Source organism: Sinohyriopsis cumingii, chromosome 15 (assembly GCF_028554795.1).
Source record: "Sinohyriopsis cumingii isolate HCF-2022 chromosome 15, ASM2855479v2, whole genome shotgun sequence".
NCBI classification, from domain to species: domain Eukaryota; kingdom Metazoa; phylum Mollusca; class Bivalvia; order Unionida; family Unionidae; genus Sinohyriopsis; species Sinohyriopsis cumingii.
The window spans coordinates 45,466,734-45,485,332 of record NC_142975.1 but is presented as its reverse complement, the minus strand read 5'-3'; the positions used below and the strand labels follow the sequence as shown (position 1 = coordinate 45,485,332).

The 18,599-nt window shown below is 34.5% G+C and overlaps 1 protein-coding gene across 5 annotated transcripts in view; it reads left to right on the top strand.

The window, feature by feature from the left end:
- LOC149781725 (neprilysin-like) overlaps nt 1-18,599 on the top strand; it is a 136,145-nt gene that overhangs the window by 26,159 nt on the left and 91,387 nt on the right. Inside the window, exon 1 of one of the 5 annotated variants that reach the window (XM_089935829.1) lies at nt 4,330-4,463. The exons of 3 other annotated variants lie outside the window; for them this stretch is intronic. The gene's annotated coding sequence lies outside the window, so the exon portion shown is untranslated. Of the gene's footprint in view, nt 1-4,329; nt 4,464-7,700; nt 7,720-18,599 lie in introns of those variants that run through there. One more of the 5 variants, XM_089935832.1, reaches the window with a different exon arrangement.

Genomic DNA, 18,599 nt, shown 5'->3' with positions numbered 1-18,599 from the left:
TTTGTGAGTAAATTGTTAAATACTCAAAGAATATGATGTTTATGGGTGATTATCAAATACTCAAGGTAAAGTGTGTGTAGATGAGCGAAGTTTTGAATACTCAATGAAACGGGTGTGTTGACTGAATTTTACACTACTCAAATAAAAGGGCGTGTTAATAAATACTCAAGGATAAAGGTGTGTTGATGAGTTAATTGTTTAATACTCATGGAAGCGGGTGCATTGACGAGTTAATAATTAAATACTCAAGGTAAATGGTGTGTTGATGAGTGATTTATTAGATGCTTAAGGAATAGGGTATGATAAGTTAATTGTTTCCAGTATGATACAGTTATTAGGATCTTATCCGTGTTCTGCAACAGAATGCAGCGCAGTCGATTTACGGAGGTCAGAACTTGCTAATATTTCCAGAGGCCTCATAGACTTTTCTTTTGTATTATCAATTTCGTCCACAGGTCTGTTATTGAATGCTCTGGAAACCATGAAACCATTAAGCTAAAGTGTGAGTTTGAGATTTAGTTTCATCCAATCAAAATTGAGAATACTTTTAAAGCTCGTCTTCGATTGGCTGAGAGTGTACATTTGATTTTGTGATTTCCAGACCAGGTCTCCGGGTTGTAAAATATTCTTATACTCAAATTTATACTCAGTTGATATGAGCTCCGATTGGCCAATACTTGGAGCGTAGCCAAAGGAAGTCAAGATTATCGGCTGACTTTCCAATACATAAAGTGCTTTAACCTAATAACATATTCAGTCTCAAATAACGATTCTTAGAACTGCATGCAATTTTGCCATTCTTGGGGGTATTATGACTTATACAGTTTGTGCATTTGTTTCGTTCTTGGTATTTGCACTGTGGATCAGGCTTCATGTTCAGGAAATAGCCTGAACACAAAGCCTAACCAAGATTCAAACGTTAAAGCTTGAAGCGATGATAAAGATGCTGAATTTATTATAAACATAGATTTTTCACAAAGTAGACACGACTGAAATGGCTGTTTTCAGATTATTGAAAGTAATGTTATGGTCAATCAGATTTGTGTTTCTTCAGTTAAAATCCAGTATTAGAGAGTCAACGACAAATTCGTGACTAAGGGGCCGCATAAAATTTTTTCTAAGCATTTGTTTGAGCACGAAATTCAAGCCAAAACTCAACGTAAGAAAATCCAAAACGCCATGTCAGTCCTTAATCATTCAGGATTTTCTAAAGTTTGGTTCTCTTGGTAGCATTTAATGCTTCAGAAACACTCCAATGTTATATCCAGATTTGTGGTCGAACTTTGAGCTCGAGCTTCTTAGTTTCGTCACTAATGTTACGGATTAGCAACCTCAGATTCACAGCTTAACGTGTAAGATATCAATATATAAAGGAATGTAGTAGTTAAATATTTTTATGCATTTGTAATTTTCCAGTGCTTACCCTATTTGGTCGCCCTAGGCGAATTATAATGTTTGATCCACCCCCACCCCACCCAGAAAAATTCACTTCGTTCTAATTTATCAACTTCCTGACAAAACTTGTTGTATTGTGATAAAAAGACAACGTATTCATTATGTACACTGGCTGTAGTTGAAGATTCATTTGAGGTAATTGGGTTTCTCACTGCACGTTCTTTGCTGTTACAGCATTGGGTGGACCGAACTCAGTAATTTGAAATAGCTAATAAAGACAATAAGCCATCCATACGCGGTAAACGAAACCCGAGTTCATTTTTGTTCATACATAATCTACTTATATGAAGTACACATAATTCCGTGACGATGATATAAGGCTTAAAGTACACATAATTCCGCAAAGATGATAGGGGCCATCTCGCGACAGTCAAATGAGACATAGTAAATTGATGAATGAAACGACAAAGCATTATTCATTGTTTAAAAACATTATTCTTTGTGCTAATCGGTAAGGGGGATTAAACTGTTGACGGCGTCGGATGGTCCGGCAACAATACTATAGCTGTACAAATCAAAGCTTCGGTAGGTCAGGCAACAATACTATAGCGGTACAAATTAATGCGTCTGGTGATCAAGTAACAATACTATAGCTGTACAAATCGAGGCCTCGGGTGGTCACACCACAATAATACAGCTGTACAAATCAAGGTCTCGGGTGGTAACGCCACAATGCTACAGCTGTACAAATTATGGTGTCGGTTGGTCAGGCTACAATACTTCAGCTGTACAAATTAAAGCGTCTGGTGATCATGTAACAATAATGTAGCTGTACAAATTAAGGCGTCAGATGGTCACGCTACAATAGTACAGCTGTACAAATTAATGTGTCGGGTGGTCAGGCTACAATAATTTAGCTGTACAAATTAAGGCGTCTGGTGGTCAGGTAACAATAATATAGCTCAGAGGTGGGCAAACTTTCCAGTGCAAGTGCCGCATACACAAATTTACACCTTGTCGCGGGCCGTATAGTTCATTAAGTAAAATAATTAATATTTGAAATAGCAAAAACAAAAGGTTTTTCTAAATAACATCATTATTAATTTTCAGTTGTTAATATGTTGTTAACATTTGAAAACTTAAACTTCAAAAGAAGCACATTTATTTGATAAACAGAGTAACATAAACAGTCAGTGCGAATGATTTGTTCCTAGGCCGCATGAAAACCCTTAACGGGCCGCATGAAAGCCCTTGGCGGGCCGCATGCGGCCCGCGGGCCGTAGTTTGCCCACCCCTGCTATAGCCGTACAAATTAAGGCGTCCGATGGTCACGCTACAAGACTACAGCTGTACAAATTAAGGTGTCGGTGGTCACGCTACAGTACTACAGGTGTACAAATTAAGGCGTTGGGTGGTTACGCTACAATACTACAGCTGTACAAATTAAGGTTTCGGGTGGTCAGGCAACAGTGTTATAACTGTACCAGTTAATGATCATACATTGACTAGCTATCCATCCAGGTTTGTTCGGAGTCAACCTTTCAATTTGTTTCAAACTATCTGAAACCAAGGTTTATGATAAACTTTTCAGTGTAGATATATTTTTATATTTTGGTAGTGTTCGTACGTATTAAAGCTTTCGTTTGCAAAAGGCAAACACACACACACACACACACACACACACATCTTTAATTTCTTGTGTTTTCAATGCCAAATACAATCGAGTATAATTCACGAAAGTTTCTACAATATTCATCCTTCATTTGCATACATTTTACTTATTCATCCTTCATTTACATACATTTTACTTATCCATCCGAAATTTACAGTTCACATTTTTTTTTTTAAAGTATGACTGGTCAGCTGACCCGTTTCGTGTTTTCATCGTGATGCAGTGGAAAGTTAAGCGAGTCTCTGACTCCAGATCTTATTCGGAAATATTTTGATGAATCAAGAGTCTAAATTAGCTAATTTTGAGTAATATTTCCAAGTCTGCACTTAATTTGCTATCGAAATGTTGAGTTAAGTTTTATGACAGTTTGACCACCTCTTGGCATAAAAATAAATAAATAAATACATAAAAAAACACAAAAATAGAAATACATTTTAAAAAATGAAACAAGAGAAACCGAAAAAGCAAATAGAGTAATAATTTTGTTTTAAAACAGCTATATATGCCAAATCAAACAATTAAGTAAAATAAGTTTGATAGCATGTGGAAGAATTTTGTAAGATCATTTTCTTTGAAAACTAGATTAATTCTATATTTGACGTTATGCGCTTTGTGCCATCAAAATGCCAGTGCCGTCCACAAAATATATATGCTTGATCAAAACAATCTGCAGGCAGTTTGTACCAAATTTTGCAAATATTCTGTGCAGGTATGTTTTGGACAGACCTAGACTAATTTTGAATTTGAGTTTATGACTTTATTATACACATTACAAATGGACCTACCACGTTTCTAGATCTGACTGAAGATGGATCAATGCGAAGATGGAGACATTTTGAGCCTGATAGAGGATCGAAATTAATATTATAAATAAAATCTCAAGACAGTTTCATACGCATCCCACCCCCGGCTCTTTTTTATACCAGTGGTTCGAGATAGGAATTGCTTTTAGAGTAAAAGATAGTTTGATATCCACTTTCCAAATATGCAAAGCTTTCTTGACCTAATTCCGGTATTATAGATTTCAGCAACATAGATTGCAACCCCCGGAGTGCAATTAGTAATTATGTCTCTTCAAACAGGGCTTGTATCGCAGCAGATTTCCATGTATATCTCAGTAACTGCAAAAACACTTTTTCCTAGTGGTGTTGTGTGAGATAGCATTTTCTTTAGTGATAATAAAAAATACATATAATTAAATCTGTGTGAGCTGGCTGGATCACCCACAGTGTGAAAAATCTCCAGTCATTCAGCTAATATATTTCTTATCTCTGATTCTGGCATGAAATACATAGTCTCGAATTGCTTCGTACTGTTGATTTCGTTATTTGAAAACATATGCTAAATCATGGATAATAGTTTGGAGAAAAGGTTGCAGCACGGAAAAGCGATCACAGTGAGTTTTCACTACGTAAATAGGTTTTATATATGTGGTTCAATGTGTGTGTGTGTGTGTGTGTGTGTGTGTGTGTGAGAGAGAGAGAGAGAGAGAGAGAGAGAGAGAGAGAGAGAGAGAGTAAATTGGGCAGAATTCATAAAGGAAAATCTGATTACTGATTTTGTGTCTGTGTAGAATAACGACTTGTGTCTGTGTAGAATAACGACTTGTGTCTGTGTAGAACAATGACTTGTGCCTGTGTAGAATAACGACTTGTGTCTGTGTGGAATAACGACTTGTGTCTGTGTAGAATAACGACTTGTGTCTGTGTAGAATAACGACTTGTCTGTGTGGATAATGACTTGTGTCTGTGTAGAATAACGACTTGTATCTGTGTAGAATAACGACTCGTGTCTGTATATAATACAGACTTGTTCTGTATCAGAAGTACCAAACCAATAAACAATGCACAAAAGCATAAATAATTTAATAGTACTGGTATCATACAATGTGTAAACTAAGGCAAGGAATTTCCTAGCACCTTTGAGATTAAGTATCTGTAAAATTATTGACGATGCTTGCTTTAAACAGTCAGATGTTTTTTGGATGCTGCTTTAAGCAGTCCCTGTAATTTTTTAAAGCTTACGCTTGGATAAAGCTACAAGAATAAGGCTTCGAATACATGTCTGAATCTTCTATTTAAAGAATATTTTCAATAATATTCATAATGTTTATTATAAACTCTCTGCACATATTATTTACATGATTATGTTTGTTTACATAGAACTATAGTATTTAAGGCAAAAAGTATGAGTTTTTTCCTTCATTTTGGTCAAAGATTATGGAAATATCATCAGTTTCTTTTATTTTGCCTCCTTAGTCGTGATCCATACTTATTTGATCATCCGTTTCCTCTTTTATCGATAAGCGATGCACCCCTCGATTAAGGGGTGGGGAGGACTAGGAGGTGGAGGGGAATGCGTACGAAATTTCAAATACTCGGTTTAGCAATATATGGCTAACGATTTTACTTTGTATATTGTAATGGATTATTGGATGTAAGTCTCCCTCTGTCTGTCTGTCTGTCTGTCTCCCAAAATGTCATTCATGGATTGTAGTCTTTGATCTTTAACTGGAACCAATGTTCGTTTTGACATAAAATAAATATGTGTCTCACTTCAAGTACCACATCCCATACTGCTTCAAATGAGATAAAATAACTAAGTTTAGCAACCGTTTTTGAATTTTGGCACAAATACCTATGCTTTAGAATAGGTGTAATTTTTACTTCATTTTCCCAGAACTATGTTCATACAGATTAATGTCCATCCTGATTATTACCTTAAAAATGTTATTGTAGGTATCTTGAGACACTCTTGAAAGTCATTAAGATATATTTCTATTACACAAACGATGACAAACACGTATTACATCATATACACTACAAGGAAATATACTAATATAAAACAGATACGTATGTGATGCCTTTTTTATACAGATTCAGTGAAGTTAAATGTATATAATTTTGTACGTTGCATGTTCATCATGTTGTTGTATACCTGCGTTGCATGTTTTATGGTATCACGGTACCAATTGTTTTTCCATAGACCTTAATGCTAATGTTTGGAGAAATAAATATATTTTCTATCCTACTTTAGCGTGCATGTCACACACTTTTTTAGAGAGCAGTGTTAGATTGTCAATTTGACAAGGACAAAACCAGGTACTCCATTACATTTAAGAGAGATAACTCTTCTGGAACTAGACAGGGGTAAGAGTTATCTAGTCACAACAGACACAGTTTCAGATATGTGTTCCACATTTTAAAAGAATCATAAAAAATACAAAATATCATCTAGATAGGAATTAACATAATCTCACATGTTGCCAGGAGGCACAACTTTTTTTTAAAGCCTAACAGAAAGTAGAACACTTACATAATGCACCAATCACAGCTAGTTTTTTTGTATATTTCGAAATACAATGTTCCCTACACCTTAAGCTCCGCCCACCTGGACTTGCGCAATTGGTACCGTTATACCTATATTATATTGAATCTAGAGGTTTCATATTCAGTGATTGGTCTCCTTCTTTCTCTTCTTGACACTATCCTGGACGTATAAAAATCTATTGGTGGTTATACCGTGTTTTATTTATTGGATACTTCATTGCTTTTGGAATGATTTTCTGCTTAAATTTATCGGTTTTCTCTCCCTCTGTTCGTGTTCTGTCTTCTTCTTTTATGTACGTACGGGGTGTAAAATTCCAGCACAAATTATCACGAATCTTTACGCCTCGTTTGGATGTGTGCTGGTCCTAATCTTTCCATTAAGAAAATCCATTAAGATTATATACAGCTATATAAGTCATCGCGTGTTTTCTTTTCCAACGATTTGCAGTTTTGATTATACTTTCATCGCTGTTATCAAACCTTCCCGTAGTTTGTAATATTTATAGGTTACTGCATTCGTATAGGAAAATATGAACGAGTTTTTCGGATGGAACTACTGCACGACCATGGGAGTGCAGTAAATCCATCTGACTAAAAGAGTTCATATTTTCCAACACAAATGCAGTAAGCTTTTTATTATATGTTCATTTTCTTATCCTACCTAAGGCTTAATTATATATAAAAAAATACACTACAAGAAACAAAGTAACTAAATGTGTACCGTATTCCAAACTAAATACACAAGCACAGATTCATCATTACACAACAACAACGTTGTTAATGTGCACATAACTCATTCTAGATATTAGTCGCGCGCTAGAAATAACTTTCAAAAGAATAGTGCGTGTCTGGTTAAAATTGAAATTTAGAGTCATATTGTGAATGAATGCACGTTGCAACAACTTTTCCATTTGATCTGGAATGTATAGATTTTGGTATTTTTGTCGATTCTACGAAATTTCATGATTATGGACTGGATTCAGCTGTGCAAATTCTACATGAAATACATCGGATGGAAGCAGCGAGGGAGATGAGTGTTGACATCTGCAAGTGTGTTTCTGTTCTGTCATTGAATGTTTGAAATCATAATTTGGGAAAATTATGAAGTCTTTCAATTGCAGTTATCAAAAAGACGCTATTGAATTTTACATTTATTTCATTTTGCGTGCAGTAAGCCGGATGTAATTGCACTTGGAATATAGTCGAAATTACAGTACAATTTCAAAACCTGTAATCAAGCTTGAGATCCCATGACATGGCTGATGTAATTCGGATTTGAAGAACTAAGAAAATATATTTTGAGTACATTCAAGATGTAAAACTGTAAGTATATTTTTTGCCATTCTTATTACCAGCTAAAGGAGACAGTTTATGCCTTGTCACTTGCATGTTATTTGTAGGTACCCAGCAATTTTATGAAATATGGCGTCTATCGCCCAACTAAATCCGAAACATTGTATCAAAAAAGTTAACGCGAAATGTAGCAAAGCAGCTGGTATGTGGCAGTTCACGAAATATCTGCTTTAGTTCACGCAGAAACAAATTTAGTCAACAAAACGTAATGGGCTTACTGTGTGAGTCTACATGATTTTTTTTTACAAATCAAAAGTGCTGGCGTCTGCGTCCATTCTTTGTTGACAGTAGGCAGTAGTTCCCTTATGAGTGCAATATGAATTGTGCACGCGAGTTCAATATGAGTTCAAATTTAATGTGAAGCTTTTATCAAAACATATAGTTTTCTCAGTTGCCATTTAACCACCAAATTTGACGTCGTTTGGTAATAACCCAATGCGATTCGTACGGTAAACATTGCGATAGATTTCTGTTTAATTTATAGATAACAATCCTGCTAATGGCAATAGCCATGTAACATAATTACCAACTTTAGATTTTGGTTCAATACAAAATGTATCAACCCAAATCCGGTCCAATCCCCACTAACACCCCGACTCCGCGAGCACGCGATTCATTTCGGCATGCAGAATTGGTGGGTTGATACATCCTTGCACCAAGTGGAGTAATAGGTACACTTAAATGGATTTATTGTTTAGTGTTTGAAGAAGTGTACACAACATCACACATCTTTCTTAAAATCGGTGTTGCTTTAATTTGTTGAAAATTCCTCCCTATGTCTGTCTGTTAGTAGAATGTATGTCTAACCGATGTACAAGTAACCAATTTAACGCTCTTCAAAGAAAGTGTTGCTGTCTTATACCATTGTTCATGTCAGTTCATCAAATGATATCACCGGTGTTCGATCTCAGAGTATACAGTATGATCACTTGCATGTTTTTTTATATATAATGAAATCGAAAGGAAAGGTGGCCAGAACTTCACGTTGACCTGACTTCATTTAACGTGTGGTATCGACCCGTCGGAACTCGAACTATAACATGATGACGTGAAGTAATAATCAATATTCATTAGTACGCTGAGTGATCTTTTCATTTGATTATTTCGTGACAAAACTGTAGAAAATAACCAATTGACTGGTTGGTTGATTGGCACATGGAATACTATATTGTGGTGGGCAAAATGAATGAAGAGCTGTACCAAGGCAAGTAACGGCGGCCGACCCAGACCTGTCAGGGAAAGCACCAGCATCTATGTGATTGCTTGTCTGGTGCATAAACCATTTAGCTACAGCGTCGCTCACAAACGTATCCGATAGCAAACTTTGAAACATTATAGAAAGTCGTCTTAATTCATGATCGAAATGAACTAAACAAAAATATAACTTGGGATTGCAGTTTTTAAATGGAAATGTTTAGTTGACGTTAGGTAATCTAACGATTTAACTAAATCTAGGAGAAAGGTAATATGATAACTAAATTAAAACAAACAGGCATTCATCGGAGATATAAAAATAATGCTTATTTTACTCAAAGTAACCATTCTTATGTTATCCACTATTCTCATGCTTATGTTACTTACAATACTCATGCTTATGTTACTCACAATACTCACGCTTATGTTACCCACAATATTCATGCTTATGTCATTCACATTATTCATGCGTATGTTATTCAAAATACTCATGGTTATATTATTCACAATGCTCATGATAATGTTATTCACATTATTCTTGCTTATGTTATTTACAATGCTCATGCTTATGTTATTCACAGTACTCATGTTTATGTTATTCACAATACTCATGCTTATGTTATTCACAGTACTCATGTTTATGTTATTCACAATACTCATGCTTATGTTATTCACAGTACTCATGCTTATGTTATTCACAATACTCATGCTTATGTTATTCACAGTACTCATGCTTATGTTATTCACAGTACTCATGCTTATGTTATTCACAGTACTCATGCTTATGTTATTCACAGTAGTCATGCTCATGTTATTCACAGTACTCATGTTTATGTTATTCACAATACTCATGCTTATTTTATTCACAGTACTCATGCTTATGTTATTCACAATACTCATGCTTATGTTATTCACAGTAGTCATGCTCATGTTATTCACAGTACTCATGCTTATGTTATTCACAATGCTCATGCTTATATTACTCACAATACTCATCCTTATGTTATTCACAATACTCATGCTTATGTTATTCACAGTAGTCATGCTCATGTTATTTACATTACTCATGTTTATGTTATTCACAATACTCATGCTTATGTTATTCACAGTACTCACGCTTATGTATCCACAATACTCATGCTTATGTCATTCACATTATTAATGCGTATGTTATTCACAGTACTCATTCTTATGTTATTCACAATACTCAGGCTAAAGTTATTCACATTACTCATGCTTATGTTATTCACATTATTCATTCTTACGTTACCCACGATGCTCATGCTAATGTTTCTCACAGTTATCATTCAGGGAACAAAATGTCTTTGCACCAACACAGACATCTCCGTACAAGATCCAAGGAAAAGTCACCTGTTATTTTGCAAGTAGATTAGGGGTTTCTAATTGCTCGTTTGTTAAAACGTACCTACATTGTTCTCCGAAGAAATTCCATACGAAGATTTTTCTGCGTAGTCTTCGTGTGAGTCAGGATCACGAGAAGGTAGCCATCCTGGTTCCCAGTAGCCTCATCGAATCGATGCATATTGTCACCAGAATAGTTTGGATTCGTCTGTCTGGCTGGGGTTATGGTCTTCAGTTTGTCGATGCTATTTTCAATAATTATTTAAACACGACATTTCCGTCTCTGAATCTATATTATTATTTAAAAAGTTGGATTGGTTCCGGGGATTGCTACATTCCGTATATAATTCACTGACTCATGAGTTATCAGTCGAAGGAGTCATCAAATCATCGACGACGATCAGATGGTAACATTAGGTTTGAGATGTGGCATCGATGCCATTGTTCAGTGGCTGTCAATGCTTATACATACATAGGATTCTTTGCGGCGGTGTGGAGATGAGACTTTCGTTCAGCTGAAGCAACGTTTCCAAACAGGCCATTTTGACACAAGACATAATCCCGATACAATCATGATGTATACACGTTTAAAACAACATTTTCTTTCCATGACCTTGGTATCAAGGGCATTGATAGTGGCGGCGGTGGTATTAAATATGAATATACACCCCACCCCACCCCAAATGGGTGAAATGTTCCTTGGACGTGCATGAGACATGTTTTCTTTATGTTTGCAGAGAACGTGTTATAGGATGACATCTTTTCTGGAAAAGCTGCATTTTATCCTGTTCATTTTCTTTATAATTAGAGCACACCACAATTGGAGAAAATCGAGATGAGCGTTCTTATACATTCATATATTTCATTTTCTTCCTTTTTCGTGTCACTGCAAATCTGTATCGGCAAACACGAATTAAAATGTCATTTTAAGACATGATTTCAGGCACGCCACGTTTATGAAACATCGTTTATTTACCTAGTATTATGGCTGCCCTGAAGCTTTCTACATCATAGTACAATACTTAAGTATTTTCTCTTCGTTCTGAATCATGGTTTTGAGAAAGTTTATTTCTTATAAACCTCAATGAAATCTTTCTTCTTCAGGCAAGTTCTGCAAGTTAATTTGTTTCAGCTGAGATTCTTTGAGAAATTCAATTATATTTCATTTAACATGTATGGATACGTGGTATACAATTTCACTTTTGAAATTCATTTTGGAAATTGGGAAGTCACATATATGTTGTGTCAAAATGGCTCCCGGTTATCACAAACGTATCTCGGGCATTGATTCCAATTTAATATCTGTGTTTTGTGCTATATTCGACTTAACTGAGAGCAGTGTCTTCTGAAACAACCATCGTTGACTTGTAATATTTGTTTTGATCCCATCTTAGTGGGAAGCCAGTCATAGAAATCACATTTTGGCGGATGCGGCGTCAACAGAGTGTTGAATTTTCGGTTAAATAGTGCGTTATAGCATATTATCTATATCCTGTATACATTGTCACTGAAATATTATGATGCGAAGACTTTTCATACTTGCTTGCCCAATGGAACTTTGGTCATAGAATATTTGTGTTAGAGTATGGGATAACGTTTTATTTATTTGCTTTTATTTTTCTATAACCATTCACGGATTTTCTTCTTACTTGGAATAAATCATTACCAAGATAATACAATTCTGCGCATGCTTTCTCGCTTCGTTGATTTTGGGTCAGAGTCGCAGACAAATCAACTATGCCTGGAGCTTTTTGGTTATTTTCTTTGCTTATATTTCTTAAAGCTCTTGATGGATTGTATTCATACTTTGGATGAAGCATCACGAAGCTAGGGGCATGCGTGTTCAACCTTACCGTCGTAAAGTCACGTTTATTTTTACGGTAATGGTTCCTTCGTGGGATCAACATGCAAGTTATGGCATTCGTGTTATAAAGTCAATGGACAATTAGTTCTTCATAACTGAATTTTTTTATTCCATATGTTTCCACGTGATAACGTGGCTATTAATGCATTTATTTGTTTATATTATACGAGGAAAAGGTTTACATGCGGTACATACAGCTAGCTATATACGGCTTTCAAACTTGCCTGTAATCCTATCCCAGTGGTTAAAATAAAACAGTTACATGTTCGTTTTCCCTCACAGTTGTAATATTCGTACATGTTAGTAGCCGTGCTGAGTGTGACGTGCATGGTTACTCTATACGAACAGTTTTGTAGACATGAAACTTGATTATTGCAATGAAATAAAGCACACGAATGCTTCTTCCAACTCTCTCTCTCTCTCTCTCTCATAACCTCTAACGACTCATAGATTAAATACCTTAGTTTAGTTCTGTACTAATCTTGAGAGGTGTAATAAATAGATTCAAATAATATAACTCGGAAATGCTGATAATTGAATATTCACATGACAAATCTATATACTTCACTGATAAATTATTTTTACCTCTGAAATAAAGAATGAGTCTTAGTTGAGGTCTTGAATTGGAGGAGAAAATATGAACATCAGCGGAGAATATGTATTCATGCAAACAATAATAAATTAAGAAACTTCTGGAGGAACGTGTGTTAGCAATCACCTTATTTCCTAAAGCACCGTTTATTTCGATCGTATAGATGTTCCGCATCATGCACTGTGGACACAAGTCAGATCTCCCTGATCTTTCTCAGAAACGTCACCATATTTTTATTTAACTCAAGCCGGTCAAGAAAGTTAATCAAGTCTATGTGTTACGGCTATACGTTTTCCAATATGTACTGAAGTAAAACCAACAATTTAAGTAAAATCAACAAGTTACTTATTTCTTTACAATCCAAAGTGAAAATTCATGGGGCACTTACAGTAATGTAAATTAAATCCTAAATAATCCTAGATGTCCTATCACAAGCCCATAAATAAAGACTGTTCGGAATGAATTAAAGTTGCTTTGAATGTTCTGATATACCAAAATGATACAATCCAAAATGTCAATGAATGAGACCACATTAATCCAAAATAGTGTGTTAGTCAGTAGTCCATGAGTAATTAATTACAATGAATATTTTAGATACATATTTCCTATCGATTAAAATATCTGATGCTCACAACACAACTTCTGACTGTTATCATCGATTCATACAAACTGATATATAATGGGAATGAATTATGTGTTTATCAAATCCTTATTTTTACACATTTCCATTTGACCTATAATGTAATAGAATATGAAGATTTACAGCGGAAAAATCTAGTGTAACCGGAAACAAGACTGACCTTGAACCTTTGCTACGTAGACAAGTTGTTTATAACTTACAATCATGGACAAAAGTTATATTAGGACTCTCAGATCCTTCACACTTTCTATTTTGTATGGATCCGGAAACACAGACGGCAATAAAGAATTCCGTCAACTCTTGTTTACACTCGATGAAACTTGTATTTTTTCCTGAGGAAATCCAAAGATTCTGTTTTATATTTCCTACTGACTAATGTCAAATTATCATATGAAGCATCCAGTGTTAAGTCAATTTTTTATAGGCTAATTGTTGATATTTGTAGAGAAGATTATGCTGTTCTCTGGTCGTCTTATATATCTAACTTGTTGAACAAATGCAAGTCATTGGTCAAAGCATATATTTTTGAAAAGAGCTATTAGGATAGGTTAGAATAAATGGGAATTAACTTAAAAACGAATTGCTAGACTGTTCATCTGATAAGTAATTTGTAATTTCCTTAGTGTCAAATACATCTCAGCAAGTGCCTTTGAGCTACACAATGCCATGTCACTTGCACAACGCATTCGATATCCGGCAAAGAACTCATTCAACTTTTTTAGACCTTCATAGAGACGACTTCCAGTGCTCCAGGCACTTACTTGAATTATATGATTACCGAACGTATCACATCAGTAAATATGTTATTTGTGTTAGATTAATTATAATATGGACCCATACTGCATTATCGCATAATTAACAGCGTCTTTGTTAAACAAAAGCCAATTGAATGAGACCCTAAAGTCTCTTATATTCTCATGGTTAATAAAATTTTGATTATTATATCTTCAAGACGGAATTATTCGTTATTTTCAATTAAGTTATTGGTAAAAATACCGATTGAAGCTATTACTGGTTATATGAAGAAAAGGAAGATTCAATCTTGAACATCTTTGCAAAACAACGAGTAATGCTCTCCATCTATTGTAATACTAATAGTAAGTTCTAGAATGTGCTAGAAATTATATAATATATTGCTGAAGCTTTTACTTTTGTAGTGAAAAAATATACGAAGTATTGAATCTGATAAACTTTTCCTTTGAATGTTTAATCAGAAACGAATCCTTCAACTAATTTTATTTTATTTTGAACACATTGAATATGTACACATGCGTTTAAACTCCTACAGGAAATCTCAAGACTTGATCTTGTCGTCCACACTGATATTCTCAGTTAACTCTGTCAAAGTGTCGTGTCACACTGTGCTCCGTATCTGTTCGCATCATTGTGAAATCTAAGTGTTATTATAAAAAATAGTTTCAGAATAGAACATTTTATCTTGCTATGTTAATTTGGTTACAGTAAGTTAACCACATTTTATTTTATTAAACTGGAGTTCTGGACTCGGGTAACTAGTATGTTTGATAAGATTATTAGAGAGCATACATGATATAATATTAATGTCAAAGTTTGTCATTTCTGGTACTGAATCTAATCTATATTTTATATACTGCTTCATCATATGTCCTTTTAATCTGATTTTATTGTCTGTAAAGTATATCTCTGTGCCCTACTCATATTAAATACACACTTTATTCTCTACTCTTACTACACTGTTTTAATCATAGTCTAACATGTCTGATGAAACGTTTTTCGGTAGTATTATGATTAAATGTTATTTGTTAATCAAGAGTCTCTTAAAATACAGAATATTCTTCTGAATTCAGCAAATCTGTATTTATTTCGTTTCATATAATTTTCAAACGCTATTAACTTAGGCCATACTTTCAACCCCTCCAAACTTGTAAAGAAATCCTCATGATCTCTTGATATCAACATTGAGAATTATAATGCAGCTGTTTGCATTGAGTATCACTTGAAAACATCTTCAGATTTGTGTTTTTTTGGTAATCTTCGCAATCTAGTTAGGTTTGTAATGTCTGAGTTTGATGGTTAATGCCTTGAAGGAGTTTGTTTTTGAATGATCTTCATCATCTAGATTTTAAAACATAAAACTTTAAAGTAAGAACTAACGCATATATTTAGCTCCTTTTTGTATTCTCATTTTCCAACACGAGATATAAAAACAAAAACTTTTACTTAATCTAAGATAGGGTTGGCTTGCCAGGAGTTCTCTATATACTATTCCTATCTGGACACCAGGAGGGTGAATATTAGAATCCAACAATCAGAAAATCGAAGGAGATTGAACTGCATTTTCCATCACGTAGACAGCGGGTCAGTGTCGGAAAGCATGGCATGTATAAACATTTTAACCCTGTCCATCAATCAGTTTGTAGTGACAAATATGAATTTTTTAGTTCAAAGGAAAACTTCACGAAACATTTTGATTTATAGATTCTACTGTATTATTAACATTATCTGTTTGTGCTGTTCACTACAATATATGATCCATATGCAACAATAAGCTTACTTCACATGTTACTTCTTACAGTTCGGAGAAACAGGCCATCGTATCAACGGATCTATTCCAAGCCGGCAACTTTGAACAGAGGTTGCGCCAACTAGTTTTCAGATATTATCGTTGTAAACATGTGTTCCACGCCTGATACTTTCAAAACCAATTTTATTTAGAACATGTGGCCAGAAATAAAGATAAATATTTGTTTTAATACGCACATAGACGAAATAAAGAATCCGCTTTTTGGCTGAATTTTTGCAAGGTTTATTTGAGAATGTATGCATATTGATAAACATTCTTCATTGATATACACTTTCCTCCTTTTCCAATGAAATGACCATTTAATTGTAAACAGGTTATATGAAGGTTTAGTTCATATCTTGAGACTGTTGATCTGTACGCCTTTTTGTTTTATTCCCAACACTTTCCAACTGCTCTTGCGGAAAAAGATTGTCTTTTTTGTTCTGACGTCATTGTTTAATTCTTTAATTAGTTCCCTGCTTTGAGTTCGTATGTGAGATTCTTTAACAGTTTGCTCAGAGTGTCTTGACTAATTATCCAAGGTTGTATTGCAGTTTAATTTGATCATCTCTCTTATGCATATTGTTTTGTTTCCCGTCTTTGAAATACATTAGGTTTTAATGATTCTTTAGGTTGTAACTTTAAGTGACTATGCACTTAGATTGAATGAATCAAACGTGTTGTAACCTGTATGATAATATTTGTTCTCCATATTTACAAAAGTCCCTTCATATTAGTATGCATCCTCCTATAGGGAAAACACTTTCTGCTCTTGTTGGTGAATATTTGTAACTTTCTTTATTGACCTTTATATGCCTTGATTTCTGTTCAAGGAATCCCATTTAACTTTCTGCTTAGATAAGAAATATTTATGATGGGGGTATATGCGATTGTGTCCGCTATGCACGATTACCTATATTCGCAACTTTCTGGGGGTGGGGGTGGGGGTGAGAGGTGGATTCGGGCTTAGTCGAGAGTCATATAAATTAGGGACTGCAGACAAGGCGATAGATGCCGTAATTTTGCGGTCCCGGCTTCGAATCTTTGCAGATTATGTTTCACACACACAAACACACACACACGCACGCACGCACACACATTATTTCCTAACCAAACTCTAACCAAAAGATTTGTCATGTATATATTCTATTGAATATTCATCACTTATTCTCACTTAAATCATAGCCATAACCTATGAATATTTATCCTCATTTTCATACGTTCCACAACTTTTGTATGATGTTAATTCAAAACGTTCATATATTTGATTATCAAATCATTAAGAAGTTAGTATATTCAGCTTGTGTTCCATTTCTACTAGATTATCATCTTTATACAAAGAATCTTCAAATTCGTTCTTTTCAAAAGCAATTTTCATCGGACAATATAAGGTTCTATTGGTCTGCATCACTTTCATTTATCCAAAATTCTACTCAATGATAAATTAGTCATTCTGAATAGTTCGACCTTTTTCTTGTGATCTTGTATTTCTATTCTGGAAAGCATATTAACATATTGGAACCTATTTTCATTGGTTTTCAGGAATCGTGTTTAACCAGTGAAATAATTTTCTCTGTTCATGGTGAGAAAGGTCAAGGGAGGGTCATGTTATGTTATGATTTATAATAAAAATCATCTTCATTTGAACATTTTGAAAATGTAGCTATTTCCAGCAGAAGCCAGTAGATGGAAGATCGAGTATTTTAACGTCGTATCTGATTTTAAGTTTTGTTTTAATAGTTTCCCGTTAAGCATAATATCCTGTGTTTTATTCCGTTGTGATGTCTTTGTTTATTATTTTAGTAAAATCGCTTTCTGTTTTTATTTTGCCATGATTTCAGTTTTGCTATTTTGCACTCTCTTTTCTTTGAACCATTTCTTGTTATAAGCTTCTATGCATATTTTACAATAACTGTTAGTATTTTTATTCTCCGTTATTTCTTTTTTTTTTACTTTTCCGTCTTTAAATCCGCCTCATTTATTTACCCAATACAATATAAGTAATTTTTCTGTTTGAAATCAGTGTGTTAGTCAATTTACACGTAACTTTTTTAACATCTTGTAGTCGTGTTGCATTAACAGTTTAAATACCCTTGTATATCAAATGAAATGTAACGAACTCAAAAGTAAAATGATGCTTTGCAGTAAATTCTTAAAACACGAGGAAAGAATAATATCTTCCGCGAGAAAGGTGACCAATATCGAGAACTAGATAATCAAGGAAACAAAATCCCATGCAATCAACCATGAGGAGTTTAGTTTGATGCTCAAGAGTACAGTATGTCAAAAAAATGAAAAACACTATAAAGAAAACGAAACAACAGGAATGGTAAACTATCAGTATGTTTGCAGAACATGGATTATATGGCTCTGTATTAAAGTATTTCGGATCAACTCAGTAGCGACGTATTCCATCAAACCAATGATAAGAATGAAACAAATGCTGTTTTATTCGCTGATTCATTTTGCAAATTCAAACTACGCATGAGTAAAGTCAAAGAGACAATGACTGCAAACAACGACAAAAGCAAACGTGCGGATTTTGAGTGTCTAAAATGTAATTGGATAGTTAAAATCCCCCCCCCCCCCGAGATACAATTACACAGTGTATATAACACACACAATATTTAATTGCTTTAAGTGAAAGACCTGTACA